This window comes from Schistocerca nitens, chromosome 2 (genome assembly GCF_023898315.1).
Source record: "Schistocerca nitens isolate TAMUIC-IGC-003100 chromosome 2, iqSchNite1.1, whole genome shotgun sequence".
NCBI classification, from domain to species: domain Eukaryota; kingdom Metazoa; phylum Arthropoda; class Insecta; order Orthoptera; family Acrididae; genus Schistocerca; species Schistocerca nitens.
In genome coordinates this window covers 152,331,313-152,350,847 of record NC_064615.1, presented here as the reverse complement: position 1 = coordinate 152,350,847, position 19,535 = coordinate 152,331,313, and positions in this window count along the sequence as shown.

The window sequence follows — 19,535 nt, the reverse complement described above, 5'->3', positions numbered from 1 at the left end:
GCATTAAGACAAGATACCCCAGATGTACCACGTAACTTGTTTAATGATAAAGCCACATTTACCAATCATTGCCAGATAAATCGCCGAAACTGAAGTTACTGGAGTTAAAATCTTCTGGGTTATTAGGCCGCGTCATGTTTCTTCTAAAATGTTCGACGTTTCGACCCCTCTGCTGGGATCTTCCTCAGGATCTTTTGGTGTCCACTACTGCTAGAACACTGCAGACTTACATAAATCGCCGAAACATGCACATTAATCTGTTGACAATACCTGTTGGCTTCGTCAAGTTAAACGTCAGCGTCCATGAAGCTCACAGGCCCGTTTTTCATAGATGGAACACTAATCGCGCACAAGTATTGCAGCCTCCTAACAGACCATTTTCCACGGATGCTAGAAGACGTTCCTCAGAAGACTGGGAGGAACATCTGGTACCAACATGATGGCTATCGAGCCCATAGTTCACGAAATGCTACAGCATGTCTTCATGAAATGTTTCCAAACCTTAGGACATAGGAACTACATCCGATTATATGCAATGAGAATTATGCTGAAATTCCACCACATGAGCAGCAGTCGTTCTGCTGCGCTACTATTAGTCTTAGTCGAAGGAAAGGGGAATTTTGTTAAAATTCAGTAAAGGCGCGGTTGAGCGATGAAGTCTGGGGCCGCTGGCAGTGTGTGGTAATAGTCGGCAGCCAGTAGGCCAGACAGGGTAAACATGGTGCGGAGCGACAGTGGCGTATTGCACGTACGATTTGCTTGGAGTGGAGCAACAGCGAGGCAGTGAACTGCAGCGTTGCTTGATTTTATTGCGATGTAAGAGGCGAGGCAGTAGGCCAGAGCCGCGAGTGGCGATGAGTAAGTGGCTGACGTGTGGGAATTTACCCTGGCCATAGTTTCTGTCTCTCTCTGACGCTACATCAGAAGCGAGGGGAAAAGCAGTATAAATAGTCAGGCACTTTTACCTTGAGGGGGTGCCAGGTCAGTCGAGAGTCGGGTTGGACCTGTACTGGTCTACGCTTATAGGTGCCAGTCTGGCAGCGATGTTGTAAATATTCTGTGTAAGCCTTTACTTTGTTTCTATGTACTTGTTCAGGCTGTATTCCACCTCCGGGGACACAACACCGGGGCAGGATGGAATGGCAGCCGGGTACTTGGACACTGCATGGTCTCCTTGGAGGAGGGCAGTGACAGCAGTCTGCAGTGGGTCCAGGACGGGTCACGTTAGGTTCCCACCTGGCGTACCAGGGTCCGGGCGAGGCGTACACTGCGGGAAGCGCGGCAGTGTTGCAGCAGCGCTGGGGCAGCGGCGGGTGTTGCCATCCGGCAAGCACCCCTAGCGGCTAGTTGTGGCACCGCATCCAGGAGGGCGTGGGTTCGAGTCCGGTCCTGTCCTGGGAGCAGTGGCGGCCTGAGGACCACGGGTGACCAGTACATCCACCCTCATCCCATGGTCGGACAGGGCAGGCCAAACTGGGCGGAGGGCAGAGAGGACCAGGGGCTGTAGCAGTCTCCGAGAACGCCGGCAGCTACGCGGTGTGAGACACGACACCTCTGCAGGTGGCGACCGGCAGAGCGCAGCCGACTTCCAGCTGAGCGGCCTTGATGACGAAGCACCGGCGTCGGCATACCAGGAGTTGCTGAGCCGGCTGGACTCGCAGGACAAAGCTGTGGACAGCACGCCGACACTATGCTGCACCCATCGAAGTACTGTAAACTATGTGAATAAAGTAATGCTACTGAATACTGTTGTATCACTCTGCACTGCCCCTTGACGCTATTGAACTTGCTTGGCCTCCTGACGAGAAGCGGTATGGTGGGCCCCGGCTTCAGCTCTGCCAACTGCAGTCCCGGGTTCGTTCGACCATCGACACTCCACAACAGTTCAGTGCCAGGCTGGAAGCATATATTGCCGCTGCCAGTTGTCACTGTGAACACAATCTGTGACGGTCAGTTGTCTCGTTACCGGTCAGAATCCACAGAACTAGTGTATGGACTTGTGACGTTCTTTAGCGTGTGCTAGCACAGTTATTGTGAAACGTCCCCTTAGAAAAATTAATGAATGACTGTGCTGATAAACCTCTTACATTATTTGCTTTTCAAACAGCTGGGCAAAACTGAACGCACTCAGACATTACTCTCTTTACTTATTCTGATCAACACTAAACTGACACACAATATTTTTAGCGCAATGCAATCTGACTTTCAAAAATCCCTACAAAAGAATGGCCCTGACTAACAATAACCTATACCTTTCATGAAACACTTACCTCACAAAAATCTTCGTTGCTCGAACTACTGCAGTACAGCGAGAGCCACTACTGCCAGCTAAATAAAAGATTCTAACTACTGAAGGGTCTAACTACTCATAGGCACAGTTAGCAAATGCAAGATTTTGATAAAGAACAAACAATGTATTTACCTTAATAGTGTTCAAAAGTCATTATATATATATATATATATATATATATATATATATATATATATATATATATATATATAGGGTGTTTCAAAAATGCCCGGTATATTTGAAACGGCAATAAAAACTAAACGAGCAGCGATAGAAATACACCGTTTGTTGCAATATGCTTGGGAGAACAGTACATTTTCAGGCAGACAAACTTTCGAAATTACAGTAGTTACAATTTTCAACAACAGATGGCGCTGCGGTCTGGGAAACTCTATAGTACGATATTTTCCACATATCCACCATGCGTAGCAATAATATGGCGTAGTCTCTGAATGAAATTACCCGAAACCTTTGACAACGTGTCTGGCGGAATGGCTTCACATGCAGATGAGATGTACTGCTTCAGCTGTTCAATTGTTTCTGGATTCTGGCGGTACACCACAGAAAGAAGTCACAGGGGTTCATGTCTGGCGAATAGGGAGGCCAATCCACGCCGCCTCCTGTATGTTTCGGATAGCCCAAAGCAATGACACGATCATCGAAATATTCATTCAGGAAATTAAAGACGTCGGCCGTGCGATGTGGCCGGGCACCATCTTGCATAAACCACGAGGTGTTCGCAGTGTCGTCTAAGGCAGTTTGTACCGCCACAAATTCACGAAGAATGTCCAGATAGAGTGATGCAGTAATCGTTTCGGATCTGAAAAATGGGCCAATGATTCCTTTGGAAGAAATGGCCGCCTAGACCAGTACTTTTTGAGGATGCAGGGACGATGGGACTGCAACATGGGGCTTTTCGGTTCCCCATATGCGCCAGTTCTGTTTACTGACGAAGCCGTCCAGGTAAAAATAAGCGTCGTCAGTAAACCAAATGCTGCCCACATGCATATCGCAGTCATCAATCCTGTGCACTATATCGTTAGCAAATGTCTCTCGTGCAGCAATGGTAGCGGCACTGAGGGGTTGCCGCGTTTGAATTTTGTATGGATAGAGGTGTAACCTCTGGCGCATGAGACGATACGTGGACGTTGGCGTCATTTGGACCGCAGCTGCAACACGGCGAACGGAAACCCGAGGCCGCTGTTGGATCACCTGCTGCACTAGCTGCGCGTTGCCCTCTGTGGTTGCCATACGCGGTCGCCCTACCTTTCCAGCACGTTCATCCGTCACGTTCCCAGTCCGTTGAAATTTTTCAAACAGATCCTTTATTGTATAGCTTTTCGGTCCTTTGGTTACATTAAACCTCCGTTGAAAACTTCGTCTTGTTGCAACAACACTGTGTTCTAGGCGGTGGAATTCCAACACCAAAAAAATTCTCTGTTCTAAGGAATAAACCATGTTGTCTACAGCACACTTGCACGTTGTAAACAGCACACGCTTACAGCAGAAAGACGACGTACAGAATGGCGCACCCACAGACTGCGTTGTCTTCTATATCTTCCACATCACTTGCAGCGCCATCTGTTGTTGAAAATTGTAACTACTGTAATTTCGAAAGTTTGTCCGCCTGAAAATGTACTGTTGTCCCAAGCATATTGCAACAAACGGTGTATTTCTATCGCTGCTCGTTTAGTTTTTATTGCCGTTTCAAATATACCGGTCATTTTTGAAACACCCTGTATATATATATATATATATATATATATATATATATATATATATATAGTCTGAGGCTGGTCGGCATTGTTGCAATAGGGCTGTTAACAGCGCGTAGCGTTGCGCAGTTGGAGGTCAGCCGCCAGCATCATCCGCTCTCAAAACTCCGCCATTTCTCTCCCCACACCCACCACTGCTGGCGGCTGACCTCCAACTGCGCAACGCTACGCGCTGTTAACAGCCAACTGCCCAACGCTACAATAGCGACTGTTGCAACAATGTCGACCAGCCTCAGACTGTACACAGCACAGCCAGTGATTTTCATACAGAGCGCTACGTGGCGTTACCAACATAAAAACATAAACAGCCTACTTACAATTGTACAAGTGTCGGTGTGGCAACTTTTTAAAATACAATATCTCGTAAAAGACTCGCTCTAGAATACTGCAAAAAAAAAAAACCACCCCTAATATTGTAACTTACCCTGCTTTAAGTCTGTTAATGTCCACAGCCATTGCTATATCACTACACACACTTCCACACAAAGTATATTAATTTTCACTCTGATAGCGAGACTTTTCCAGCATCCAGCATGCGCTTTACAATTGTTGCTTGTAACAAAGATCTTGACAGAAAGATATGGCATAGGCCTTCTTTGCATAGAGATGTAATTTGTTCTTCTTAACATGTATCAAAGTCGACATATAGGCAAATATTTTAATCAGACTGGCGATATCATGAGAGCACAAAATAAAATAAATAAATAACTTACTACAAGAACAAACTTCAGGTGATCTGAAATCTTACTTCTATTTGTATATTACGTGTAATACAGGCAGTTTACAGTATTTTTCTTTTTCTTCTTTTTTTGCATTAAGGCGAATACCCAGGAATCAATGATAACGAGTTATTGTATCTGCAGTGAGATGCAGCTGTCTATATTACTAGGACTTTAATATTTGAATTAATAACAGACATTCAGATGAACTGTTGACTTATTTCTGTTGTTATGTTAACATGATCTAGAGTATTATCAAGAGTATATTCTGTTTATTTTAGCTTAAGGTATATGTATAAAAGTTATAGTGACTGTAATGGACAGCCGCGCGGGATTAGCCTAGCGGTCTAGGCGCTGCAGTCATGGACTGTGCAGCTGGTCCCGGCGGAGGTTCGAGTCCTCCCTCGGGCATGGTTGTGTGTGTTTGTCCTTAGGATAATTTAGGTTAAGTAGTGTGTAAGCTTAGGTACTGATGAACTTAGCAGTTAAGTCCCATAAGATTTCACACACATTTGAACATTTTTTTGTAATGGACTAAAGCTGTTTGTATGGATGTACACTTTATATTTCAAAACCATGAATAAAAGTTCTTTAACTGTTGACTTATTTTCACATTAAAGTGATCTGGAATATTGATAAGGGCAACTTCTGTTTGTTCCAGCTAGAATTTATATGTATCAAAGTACTGATTTATGTTAGCAGTAGAGGGCTTTAACATTTAGAAATATAGTACAGGTTTTATTCTGTGGTAGAATATTACATTGAGACCAGTGTAGTTAGGATGTAAGGAGAGGGAGGGAGGGAGGGGGGTCGTTGGGGGTGCGATGGGGAGACGGTATAGGGTTCGTTGAGTGGTTACTTGTTTTGAACTAGTAGGTCTTCAAAGTTCTGAAGGTAAGATTTGTTTCTCAGTTCAATTTGATCATTGAGTAGGTAGTCAGGTGTTGTATTTGTGTAGATAAATATTTCAGTTTCTTCAAGAAAGACAAGTATTGTGCCTCTGTTTGCAAAATGGAGTATTTGGAGATTCTGTTGTATGTTGTTTGCAGAGTGATTGTGTTGGGCAAGATGTGAGGCAAAGCTGGACTTATTCAGGTTGTTAAGACGAATTGCATCTATGTGTTCTTTAAAGCTTGTTGTGAAGCTTCTACCAGTTTGTCCAATGTAGAAGCTTGGACATGAGTTGCAAATGAGCTTGCACACACCTGACTTTTGATACTGTTGTATAGTGGTTTTGGTGCTGTGTATGATTTTATTTTGTATTTTGTTGTTTGTGAAGAAAGGAAACAATTAGTTTAGTAAGAAATAACTTAATCAAAAATGGGACAATGGGTAGAGCTGAAATCTTTGAACTCATAGAGATTCTGGAGCTTATATTGTCACACAACTACTTCCTGTTCAATTACAAATTTTACATTCAGGAAGATGGACTGGCAATGGGTAGTAGTTTTGCAGGCTTGCTAGGAGACATATATATCAGTAACCTAGAAAACAACTTTTTTAGACCCAAAACCCAACTAAAAGATAAGCTGCTTTATTACGAACTCTATGTTGATGACTCATTCTGTTCAATGGTACAACAGAAGAAATAGATAACCTAGCCAAAGAACTTAATAAAATACACAATAAAATTCAATTCACAGTAGAACATGAAACACCAGAAGGCATTCACTATCTTGATCTAACAATCTCAAATAAAAATCAAAAGCATAAATTTCAAATTTACAGAAGGCCAACAACCACCAATGTTACCATACACAAATCCTCTTGCCATCCAGACCAACATAAAAAAGCATTCTTCAGAACAATGGTTAATCGCATGCTTAAAATGACTCCACATCCCTGTCGGTATCTTCCACAGTCACTCTGTCTCTCTTCCCGTACGTCTGCGCTGCAAAAGATAGTTATTCAGGCTTTTGACAGTTAGTCACATTAATGTGACAACATCCTGTATAAATACATAGGTTCGAGCTGCTGGTGTTAACTTCGTTGAAATTCTTCTGGGTGTGTTGTCCTGTCATTTAATGAAATACTTAAGATAACAATTTACTAAAATTACCTACGTTTCGGTCGTGTTGTAATGATTTTCTATGAGGCAAAGTCTTTGTATGCCCTATGGAAGACCACTGAAACACGGCGGTTAGCTTAGTGTTATAGAATTTTAGCATTTAGTAGTAATACATCCAGAGGGATTTTGATAAGTTATACAAACTTGTTTGCATGTCGAAGCCGTCAACAGAGCGGTGGACTATTTCGTGGTGGCGCCGAGACTGGAGAAAACCCTATGTCTAGGTAGTGACAGCCATTGTCAGACACCAACTTTGTTTATACGTACCTAATGGCTGAAATGTTTTTATGTGTGTGTGTGTGTGAGAGAGAGAGAGAGAGAGAGAGAGAGAGCACGCGCGGGCGCGCTACTGTAGGTGCGTATGTGTGCTCTGCACAGACTGTATCTTCAGACTTCATAAAAGTGTTAAGTCTTAACTGTTATTCCGCGAAACATGAAATAATTCACAGCAGTCTCCAATGCCATAAGATAATACTGGTTCTCGGTGTAATTAACATGAAAATAACTCTGTTCTTACCTTACGAGTTTGTTAGTGTTGCTTTAGTTTACTACAGTAATTCATCTTCCAGCAATATAAAAGTAATGGAAAGAATGTAGTCGACTAAAATCAGGCGATGCTGAGTGAATTAGATTAGAATATGAGACGCTAAAAGCAGTTGACCAGTTTTTCTGTTTGGGTGGCAACATAACTGATGATGATCGAATTAGGAAGAATATATCCAGACCGTCAGCAACAAGAAAATCGTTTACGAAAAAGATTGATTTGTTAACATCTAAGACAAATTTAAATGTTAGAAAGCGTTTTCTGTAGGTATTTGTTTGCAGCGTAGCCATGTATGGAAATGGAAAGAGGACGACAGCAGTGCGGAACAGAAGATAATAGAAGCTTCTGAAATATGGTGCTATAGAAAAATGCTGAAGATCAGACGGGTACCTCGAATAAATAATAAAGAGGACTCGAATAGATCTGCGGCAAAAATTAGTAGCGCAAGTTGACTAAAATCACGGATCGGATGAGGCATCAAGGAATCGTCAATTTGCTAACAGAAATAAGTGCAAGAGTAAGACCAACACTTGAATACAGTAACGAGGTTTTTGCGGGTGTAGATTGCACTAGTAATGCAAAAATGAAGAGAATTAACTGCATAAGACAGACTGCCGTGGAGAACAGCATGAAACAACTATTCGAACCACAACCGTTTTATTGTAGCACATTTTTCTACCCGGCACGATTACCTTAAGGAACTTACACAACAGCAAACACCAGAAATAATTTTAAACGCAAACAACTGTACGCAAATGAACCTGTCGGTTCCAGACTTGTTACGGTGGTATCTGTTTTTAACACTAGCCTCGCCGGAGTATATTGTATTCCTAGAACAGCCGATGTCGTATTTTGACCGCTATATTGGATTATTATTTTCGTTCTCATTTATCATCGTTCCAAATATGTATTACTAAGTTTAGGAAACATTAAATATGGGCTTTAACACTAAAATGGGGTAAATTATTTAATTTTATTTCAAATGTAATTTATCTTATTTATTACAAATACTAATGTGTTTTTCAAATGATATTATCTAATAAACAAACATAGTTACTTTTTCAAATTCTTTTAGTATGGAACGTGACATAGTTACCAGGTGCTGATTACCATGAAATACAATATTATAATACATTATTTAGTGCAATTAAAATCATGAAACATGTTTGTCAACTCCGCGTGCCACAACATATTTATAAAACGTTGTCTTACTTTTTCTTCAGTATATCTGCAGACGCTGATGTGAATCATGTATCTTTAGCAGCAGGAACTACATACCCTGTCCTTGGTTATGTCCTTTGAGCAAGAACCACACACTCGCTGTTTGCACTGTTTCCAAATATAGCTTGTCTCATTCCTGCATTCTTTCGTTTGACATTGCCTCTTCGTTTTATTCCCTTCCACGGACTCTCGAGATTGTTGTTCTGTTTCCAACGACTTAGGTTTCGAGGCCAAGTACCCCATACGAAGCACCTCTACCAGCTTCAGGATGCCATGTCACTTTCTTGAAAATGATCCAGGAATTTATAGTTCTCAAGTCAAGAATATTACTTCTTAAGTAATTTCTTCTTAAGTAATTACTTCTTAAGAAATAGGACCCAGTACGTTGTCCTCGATGGTGACTGTTCATAGGAGGTGAGGGTGTCATCTGGAGTGCCCCAGAGAAGTGTGGTAGGTCCGCTGTTGTTTTATATCTACGTTAATGATCTTTTGGATAGGGTGGATAGCAATGAGCGGCTGTTTGCTGATGATGCTGTGGTGTACGGGAAGGTGTCGTCGTTGAGTGACTGTAGGAGGATACAAGATGACTTGGACAGAATTTGTGATTGGTGTAAAGAATGGGCCGGCCAGAGTGACCGTGCGGTCTAGGCGCTACAGTCTGGAGCTGAGCGACAGCTACGGTCGCAGGTTCGAATCCTGCCTCGGGCATGGATGTGTGTGATGTCCTTAGGTTAGTTCGGTTTAGTAGTTCTAAGTTCTAGGCGACTGATGACCACAGATGTTAAGTCCCATAGTGCTCGGAGCCATTTGAACCATTTGAACTAAAGTCACGTCGATTAAATATTTGGGCGTAACATTGCAGAGCGATATGAAGTGGGACAAGCATGTAATGGCAGTTATGGGGAAGGCGGATAGTCGTCTTCGGTCCATTGGTAGAATTTTGGGAAGATGTGGTTCATCTGTAAAGGAAACCGCTTATAAAACACTAATACGACCTATTCTTGAGTACTGCTCGAGCGTTTGGGATCCATATCAGGTCGGATTGAGGGAGGACATAGAAGCAATTCAGAGGCGGGCTGCTAGAGTTGTTACTGGTAGGTTTGACCAACACGCGAGTGTTGGGGAAATGCTTCAGGAACTCGGGTGGGAGTCTCTGGAAGGAAGGAGGCATTATTTTCGTGAATCGCTACTGAGGAAATTTAGAGAACCAGCATTTGAGGTTGACTGCAGTACAATTTTACTGCCGCCAACTTATATTTCGCGGAAAGACCACAAAGATAAGATAAGAGAGATTAGGGTTCGTACAGAGGCATATAGGCAGTCATTTTTCCGTAGTTCTGTTTGGGAGTGGAACAGGGAGAGAAGATGCTAGTTGTGGTACGAGGTACCCTCCGCCACGCACCGTATGGTGGATTGCGGAGTATGTATGTAGATGTAGATGTAGACATTACGAACTACATAAAATGGCGATCTACGTGTATCGTCTCGAACAGCATATTTTCTTCCCATTTGATCCATCACTTCAACACCATATTCTGTATTATAGTAGAAGTACAGTGTTTCCAGTATTCTTTTGGGACTAGCCTGAAATTCAGCTTCCGAGTCAAAGTACTACACTACATACGAAGATGTTCTTGTTTTGTTTACCTTCATGCACTGTAAGAGTGGGAATGTTTCGAGTGAGCAGAGTCGTAAAGACGAGCTTTCATAGCCCTCACAGCAGCACGAAATTCTCTCACTGATCAACTAATCGTTCCAAAAATGCTAGTACCATTACTTTTCCATTTCACTGTCGTAAAAAATGAAATGGCTCCAACAACTTTATTACTACACTTTAGTGAAGAGTCTCGTCACGTGGTCTGAGGTCGCCTTTTCCTAAATGAGAAACTTTGAGTCAACGCCCACAAGAGATAAAATTTTATACCAAATTTTTCTGGTCTATTGGGCATATACTGTCAGAATGGACACCTCGTTTTACTTGAGAAAAGCTGCTCATCAGCAGTCAGATTTTCACCTAACATCTATGTCAACTGACAACTTTCAATGAATTTGTTCCGTACTTCTGATGCTAAACCAAATTTATCTATCTTCCAGAATTCTAATCTTGTTTTTCTAGCCGCGCGGGATTAGCCGAGCAGTCTTGGGTGCTGCAGTCATGGACTGCGCGGCTGGTCCCGGCGGAGGTTCGAGTCCTCCTTCGGGCATGGATGTGTGTGTTTGTCCTTCGGATAATTTAGGTTAAGTAGTGTGTAAGCTTAGGGACTGATGACCTTAGCAGTTAAGTCCCATAAGGTTTCACACACATTTGAACACTTTTTTGTTTTTCTAACGTCAAAGCACAACAATCGTAGAATTTCTCGAAAATAATTCCTCCTCATCATATCACTGAAGAACATTGCCCCCCCCCCCCCCCCCACACACACACACACTTTTAGACAACAGTTCATCAAGTGCAGTGCTATTGGCTCCAAGAACACCACGAGCGTACAGTTTTTCCGAACTTACACTCTATAATTTATCTCTTAGAATGCGTTTTGCTTTCGTTTCCCTACAGTGTTTTATTTGTTTCAGTATTGATTCATTAATAAAAAGACTCCATAGACGCCATTCTACTCGCTTCACTATCGTCAGAAGTACACCGCTTTGAATACGGAGTAGGTCCTAAATTTTCTTTCAGGATGTTATGACACTTCCCTCCAAACTCTGCTACAGTCCACTCCGTGATGCTATTTGCACTTGTAACATATTACATGGTCCTGGGAGGCTTGTGTTGATGCGTCCCCTCTGATATCTTGCTTTACGTGTTACATTTTCTGCTGCTTGAGTGGAACAATGGGGAAACTTCGTTTGTCTAGCATTAATCTTCGGCCACAGCTTCTTCTCCTAGGTGCTCTACATCGCATTGTGCTTCAGACATATCATCCGGAATATCATGCAGTAGAGCAAACAATTATGCATCGGTAAGCGACGGTGATCCAAGAACCATCATTACTGTGCTGTGACAAGTTCCGAAAGACAACACCACTACCGGAGATGCAGCCAAAAACAATGGACGTTGTGAATATTACTGCAGTTTAGAGTATAATAACAGATTTAATCTCAACTACAGGAAGAAGGACGTATTGTAACACATTTTGTTGTAATAATCAATACAGAAATGGAAATGCTCTAGCGGGTCTAAATTATTCGTCAGAAACACTCTATCCAGCTTTTTAAAAAGAAAAAATAATTTGGGAAAGTCACTGAAGCTCGGTGCAATACGAGAAAAAGTGCAGTTAAAATAGTATTTTGAAAATGTGTAACGGTCATTTTGACCGCTCCGGCGGTTCTAGTGTTAATGAATGGTTGTTGTGATTATTTTTTGTAAGATAATGGTCGACATAACCACAGTGAAGAAGACAGCGACGCAGTGTTTAAAATTTCAAATTCGAAATAGTACTTGATTACGAAAAGCTTTGCCATCACGCCAATATTCATTTCATTCCACACTTTTTGCTTCCAATCGCTTTTACTTGTCGCGGAAGCAGCTGAATACTATGACGTACACAGAACTTCACAGTAGTTTTCAGGCCAAAGTGGTCAACTGCGCCGAAGCTAGTGGGCTATTTCGCTAACGGATGCGGTGGCTCCCGGATTGGAGAACACCCTGTACCCGGGGAAATAATAGCGTGGGGCGCTGGGGCCGGCGTGGGACGGGGTGGGTGGAGGGCGGTTAATCTGATGCAAGCCACACAGATGTGTGCGAGGGTCGCGCGCCGGTCCCTTAATCTGCATATCCTAAATAACGCGCCGGCCGCGCCTCCCCCCGCGCATTAGGGCCGGCGCGGGCTGTCCCGATATGATTGAGACGCAATTTTAATCCCCCCGAGCGCGGGCCCTTAAGGGTTTCGCGCAACAAAGGGCCCCCGCAGTCCGGCCATTGTCGGCGGGCACGGCCGCGGCGGGCGGCCGCGCGTGCGGTCGCTAGGGCGACGAGCTGCCAGACCGCCGCCGCCGCCGCCAGCGCCACCGGGCGGCGCCGCACGCCGCAATCGGGCGCCGCGTCGGCCGAGCCGAAAGCGCGCAAAGTAGTGCGCTGCCCGGCTGCCGTCTCGGGCGACACCGGTCGGCGCTTAACACACCCTCCCTGCCAATGAAGGACTCTGTACAAGTTTCCTGGCCTACTGTAAGGACCGAATAGAAGAACTGTCAGTGTCAATGATATTCTCCAAGAGCCGTGTAACTGAAAATGTTATTTCATTTAATTTTTAAGGATATCAGTTTCAGCACTTCACTAGGTCATCTTCGGACTGCACGAGCATCTCTCCAAATAAACGAAAATGTCATGTTGTTGTTGTTGTGGTCTTCAGTCCTCAGACTGGTTTGATGCAGCTCTCCATGCTACTCTGTCCTGTGCAAGCTTCTTCAAATCCCAGTACCTACTGCAGCACATTCTTCTGAATCTGCTTAGTGCAATCATCTCTTGGTCTCGCTCTACGGTTTTTACCCTCCAAGCTGCCTTCCAATACTAAATTGGTGATCCCTTGATGCCTCAAAATACGCCCTACCAATCGATCCCTTCTTCTAGTCAAGTTGTGCCACAAACTCCTCTTCTCCCCAATTCTATTCAATACCTCCTCATTAGTTATGTGATCTACCCATCTAATCTTCAGCATTCTTCTGTAGCACCACATTTCGAAAGCTTCTATTCTCTTCTTGTCCAAACTATTTATCGCCCATGTTTCACTTCAATACATGGCTACACTCCATACAAATACTTTCAGAAACGACTTCCTGACACTTAAATCTATACTCGATGTTAAAAAATTTCTCTTCTTCAGAAACGCTTTCCTTGCCATTGCCAGTCTACATTTTATATCCTCTCTACTACGACCATCATCAGTTATTTTACTCCCTAAATAGCAAAACTCCTTTACTATTTTAAGGGTCTCATTTCCTAATCTAATTCCCTCAGCATCACCCGACAATGTGACTACATTCCATTATCCTCGTTTTGCTTTTGTTGATGTTCATCTTATACCCTCTTTTCAAGACACTGTCCATTCCGTTCAACTGCTCTTCGAAGTCCTTTGCTGTCTCTGACATAACAATGTCATCGGCGAACGTCAAAGTTTTTATTTCTTCTCCATGGATTTTAATACCTACTCCGAACTTTTCTTTTGTTTCCTTTATTGCTTGCTCAATATACAGATTGAATAACATTGGGGATAGGATACAACCCTGTCTCACTCCCTTCCCAACCACTGCTTCCCTTTCATACCCCTCGACTCTTATAACTGCCATCTGGTTTCTGTACAAATTGTAAATAGCCTTTTGCTCCCTGTAATTTACCCCTGCCACCTTCAGAATTTGAAAGAGAGTATTCCAGTCAACATTGTCAAAAGCTTTCTCTAAGTCTACAGATGCTAGAAACGTAGGTTTGCCTTTCCTTAATCTTTCTTCTAAGTTAAGTCGTAGGGGCTGTATTGCCTTACGTGTTCCAACATTTCTACGGAATCCAAACTGATCTTCCTCGAGGTCGGCTTCTACCAGTTTTTCCATTCGTCTGTAAAGAATTGACGTTAGTATTTTGCAGCTGTGACTTATTAAACTGATAGTTCGGTAATTTTCACATCTGTCAACACCTACTTTCTTTGGGATTGGAATTATTATATTCTTCTTGAAGTCTGAGGGAATTTCGCCTGTCTCATACATCTTGCTCACCATGTGGTGAGATGGTAGAGTTTTGTCAGGACTTGCTCTCCCAAGGCTGTTAGTATTTCTAATGGAATGTTGTTTACTTCCGGGGCCTTGTCATACAGTGCCATAAATCCCTGGATGTCGTGAATTCAATCGTTTCAAATTCAAATGGCTCTGAGCACTATGGGACTTAACATCTGAGGTCATCAGTCCCCTAGAACTTAGAACTACTTAAACCTAACCAACCAAGGACATGACACACATCCATGCCCGAGGCAGGATTCGAACCTGCAACCGTAGCAGTTGCGTGGTTCCGGACTGAAGCGCCTAGAACCGCTCGGCCACTTCGACCAGCTCCATCATTTCACTAGTGCCTCTTTCGAAGACTTGATAGCAACTCACACACCTTCGAATGAAGCACTAGTGAAACAACTGAATTCACGACTTCGAGGAATTTGTGGCACTATATGACATTTTCGTTTATTTGGAAAGATGCATATGGGGCGTAATGACGGCAAATGCTGAAACTGGTAGACTTCAAAATGAAATAAAATAACATTTTAAGTTACTTGGCTGTTGGAGAATTTCATTGATATTGAGAATTCTCCTGTGCATAATGGACCAACATAGATTGAGTAGTCTTATGGAGGATGGACAGCCAGAAAGTAATTAAAAGAATTACCAAAGACTGTCCTCAAGGGTCGATCTGCTGCCCCATCTTCCGGAACATAACACTCGAGTGCCTCCTACAACTTCTGGATGGGGATGACAGGTCTGACGGCATTGTCACCTGAGCAGATGACCTATTACTTGGAGCCACTGCAAACAACAGAGCCCAGCTAGAACAGAAAGCCAATGGAATAATACAATTACACAATGATATCACGACACACTCAAGATAGCCGATAACAAAACAACATACACTGAAAGGATCCTTCAGTTAAAATAGGGGAAATAAACATCAAAAGAGCACATGTTACACGATATCTTGGGGTATACATAGACGAGATATCGAATTTCCGCGAACACATGAGGCTAACAACAGACAAAGCAGAAAAAAATGCTACATAAACTGGTGAGAGTAAAAACAGTACAGACCACATGCACGAGTCATATGGGCTACCACTGTGTGCTCTTCGAATCAGTACTCAGCTTTGCAGCTAGCACATGGCCACACAGACTGAACCTGGCCACCAACAAAGCAGCAGTCAGACGAGGGCAGAGAAGTTACACCTACTTAGGCTATCTGGAGCCTTCGGCACCACCTCACTATGTGTGGTGCTCAGAATATGCCTCATAGATGTCACGATTAGATACGGAGCTGCAAGGTACTGGCTAAGGATAGGCAGAATAGGTAATGTGCGCAATGACGGGAATACTGATACAGACTACAGATCATCTTGAAAGTTGGCGTTTGGATACATGGCAAGGTGAGGGAGCGGTTGGGAATGGAACATATCGATCCCCGCTGCGGCATGCCACATTTCCTAACTGGACACGACCCTTATCCCACGCACTTCAACCGCACGAGTCTGAGACAGACACCTACATGAGCATGCACGGAAGAAGGTTCCACAGAACATCCTGTCTTCTTCTGTGGGTAATATGCAAACAAGACGTACACTACACTCTGACTGCACAGAAAGATGTATACGTATATACCTGTGATAAGAGACGAAGAACAATGGGCACAATTCAGTACATTAACTGTCTCAAAAACAACATATGAAGAGTACCTGCGGACATGACATAACAGTCAGGCCTGTACGCAACGTAACAACAATCTCCACAGGGTAGACAGCGACAGCGAAAACAGTGACACTGCAGAGGAATAGGAGAAGAAGGAAGACGAAGTGTAACAGATAATAAACCACCTAGAATTATGAATCAGACTTAACATACCAAAATGCACTGACAAATTGTGCGTATCAGTCAAATAATAACTAAGGATAGCGAATACTAGACTAAATATAGAGTTAGGGCTGTCAGTCTAGCCAAGAAAGCACCCACTGTTCTACAGAGATGAGTACCTAATGTTAATGCAAAGGATTAACAATACCATTCCTCTACTACTAACTGAACTATTTTGTTGTGACCGGCGGTCAACAACTCGAGGAAACCACTCCGAAGTATTCATCGCCAGTCACAAACAATGATGGCACTAACAAATCTATCCTCTCTCCTTTTTACATTCTTCTTAAAACGAAAAAATTGTTTGTATTTCGGCCTCTAATTATTGTTATTTAGAAATGTATTATTTTTTGTCAAATCTTTCAGATAAAAACCAAACAAGAGAAACTACAAACGAAAACTGTAAGATGTATGACCTGTTTCAAAACATCAGGTAACAGGCCTTTAAATCTGTATAAACGAATAAATAAAGAAATAACGTATGAGATTAGAGTGTTAATGGTCCGTCACTACGGATATGATCGGAACTGAACTGTAGACAGTTGACGAAACACATCACGTGTGGTCGTATTAAGGAATGGAGATACAAGCTGAAAATTACTGAACTATATGAAATAAAATCGTCATAACCTTTGAATGGTTGGCGTGAGGACGTTCAAACTGCACTGTTGGCGGCGGGGAATGAGGGGAAATAGCATGCACTTTGTTGTTTTGTTTACCGACGAATCTCGCTTTCATTTGGATCGGTTTGCCAATAAGCAAAACTGGCGCATTTGGCGGGCTGAGAATCCGCATTTCACGATTCAGAAGTCTCTTCACCCTCAACGGGTGACTGTGTGGTGTGCAATGTCCAGTCACGGAATAATCGGTGCGATATTCCATGATGGCACGTTGACTACCGAACGGTACGTGAAGGTTCTGCAAGATGATTTCATCTCCATTATCCAAAGTGACCCTGATTTCGACAATATGTGGTTCATGAAAAACGGAGCTCGACCCCATAGAAGCAGGAGAGTGTTTGATGTACTCGAGGAGCACTTTGGGGACAGCGTTCTGGCTCTGAGGTACCTAGGCACCACCGGATGGGCCTCGATTGACTCTCTTATTCTCCGGATGTGAACGAATGCGACTCCTTTTTGTGGTGCTATAATAAAGATAGGGTGTACAGCAGTAACCCCAGAACTATTGCTTAGCTGAAAACAGCCTTTCAGGAGGTCATCGACAGCATGGATTTTCCGACACTTCAGCGGGTCATGCACAATTTCGCTATTCGTCTGCCACATCATCGCCAATGATGGCAGGCATGTCTAACACGTCATAATCTAAATCCGAATATCTATAGTAACGTTTACATGTTGAATAAATGGTGTGCACGCGGTAGTTTGTAACTAATTTACGTTTTCTTCACGTGGTTCAATAATTGTCACCCTGTACCGTGATGTGAAACCACAAATAGGTTAGCCGGAGGTCCAGACTTTGATCCCTACTTGAGCGTGGGAATTTTCAGGAATCTAATGTGGCTTTTAATCCAGCAGTACTCTCCTCGCGTTGACAAGTCTAGTTTTATTGTAGGTATAGCGAGACTGTGCATAAGTTTGTAGCGTTTTTCTATAAGTTTAATAAACACAACAGATACGCATAACAGAGACTTCAGTTTTCAATAATATGTTCCCCTTCGCTGTTTACAACAGTCTGCCAAAACTGGGGTAACTTTTATATTCCGCAACTGTAGAAATAAGTTGAGACAAAGAACTCGTCGAGCCACGTTCGAAACGCATATTCTCCAGGAACTGAAGTTACTTGAAGGTTCTTCGATACAGAGCGGCAAAGATGAAACTCTGATGGTGTAAGATCACATGAATATGACAGATGCGGAAGAACTTCCCAACCCAATTTCTGTACAGCGTTTATGGTCAGCCGAGCAGAATGCGGGGTGAGGGGGGGGGGGGCTCTTCGAAACGTCTCACTTGTTGATAATAAATGTCAGCAGTGATTCCAGAATGAGATTTTTACTCTGCAGCGGAGTGTGCGCTGATATGAAAGTGATTGTTAACCTGCGGGAAACAATTCATAGTACGCCGGAAAATCGCTGTTCCACCAGATCCATAACAGTCCAAACATCTTCTGTGGATGTGCGCAGATCTTTGTATGGGTAGTTGCTACTTCGTTTGGGTTAAACCATCCCTTTCTTTTCCTTATGGTAGCACAAAGACGCGGTTTCTCGTCACCAGTAATGATAGAGGATAGGATGTTCGATGTTGTTCACGAGGTAGCTGATGACGAGCGAGCAGAGATGCACGCAATGCCACCCGCTGGTTTTCATGATTTTGGCTTAGAACATGCGGGACCCATAGCCCCGGTTATTGAACCTTCCCCGTTGCGCGAGAAGTCACACGATGCGACTGGGTATGAGAGGTACCGGAGTGTACAGCAATCTGGACCACCGCCTCTGAAGGTCTCTCTCTATTGTGGTACAACATGCAAGTGTGGTTTTCATGAGCAATAAAAAGGGCGGAAATGATATGTATGTTGTTCTCTATTCCAGTTTTCCGTACAGGTTCCGGAACTCTCGGAACCGAGGTGATGCAAAACTTTTTTTGATGTGTGTAGTTGACGTAATTTTGAGGTTGCAATATCTCACATTTCTGTTAGTCTCTTTCTGTTCTTTTTCGTCCATTTCGGCGTGGGGAATTGATCATTTGTTTTCCTAGAGTTCTCTTTTTCACCACCTGTTCACTGAGGTTTCCGATTGGAAATTTCACATAATTTCGTGCATTTGGAGATTTTATTTTCTGCCACTTCCTATGATTCCTTTACATTTCTGCTTTTGTTCTGTTTTTTGGCTATCGGCATATGTGTCTTAGTTATGGTGTACATTTTATTTGACATTTTCTAGGATATTGTCATTAATCTTTTCTTCACAGGCCTTTCCTCGAGTATGAAACTAACAGCGCCTTAAGGAACTACGAATGCGCATCCAGAAGGGGTACGTTTCTATGGTTCAAATGGCTCTGAGCACCATGGGACTTAACATCTGAGGTCATCAGTCCCCTATAACTTAGAACTACTTAAACCTAACTAACCCTAAGGACATCACACACATCCATGCCCGAGGCAGGATTTGAACCTGCGACAGTAGCGGTCGCGTGGTTCCAGACTGTAGCGCCAAGAACCGCTCGGCCACCCTGCCCGGTCTATTCGTTAGCCAACAAGTCTTTAACACAAGTACGTGAACAGGCTGAGCAGGCGTGGCGTAACGTTTCTAAGGACAGTATTCTCCACCTGTACGATCGACTGAATGCCGCCCTTGGAGGCTACACCACGTACT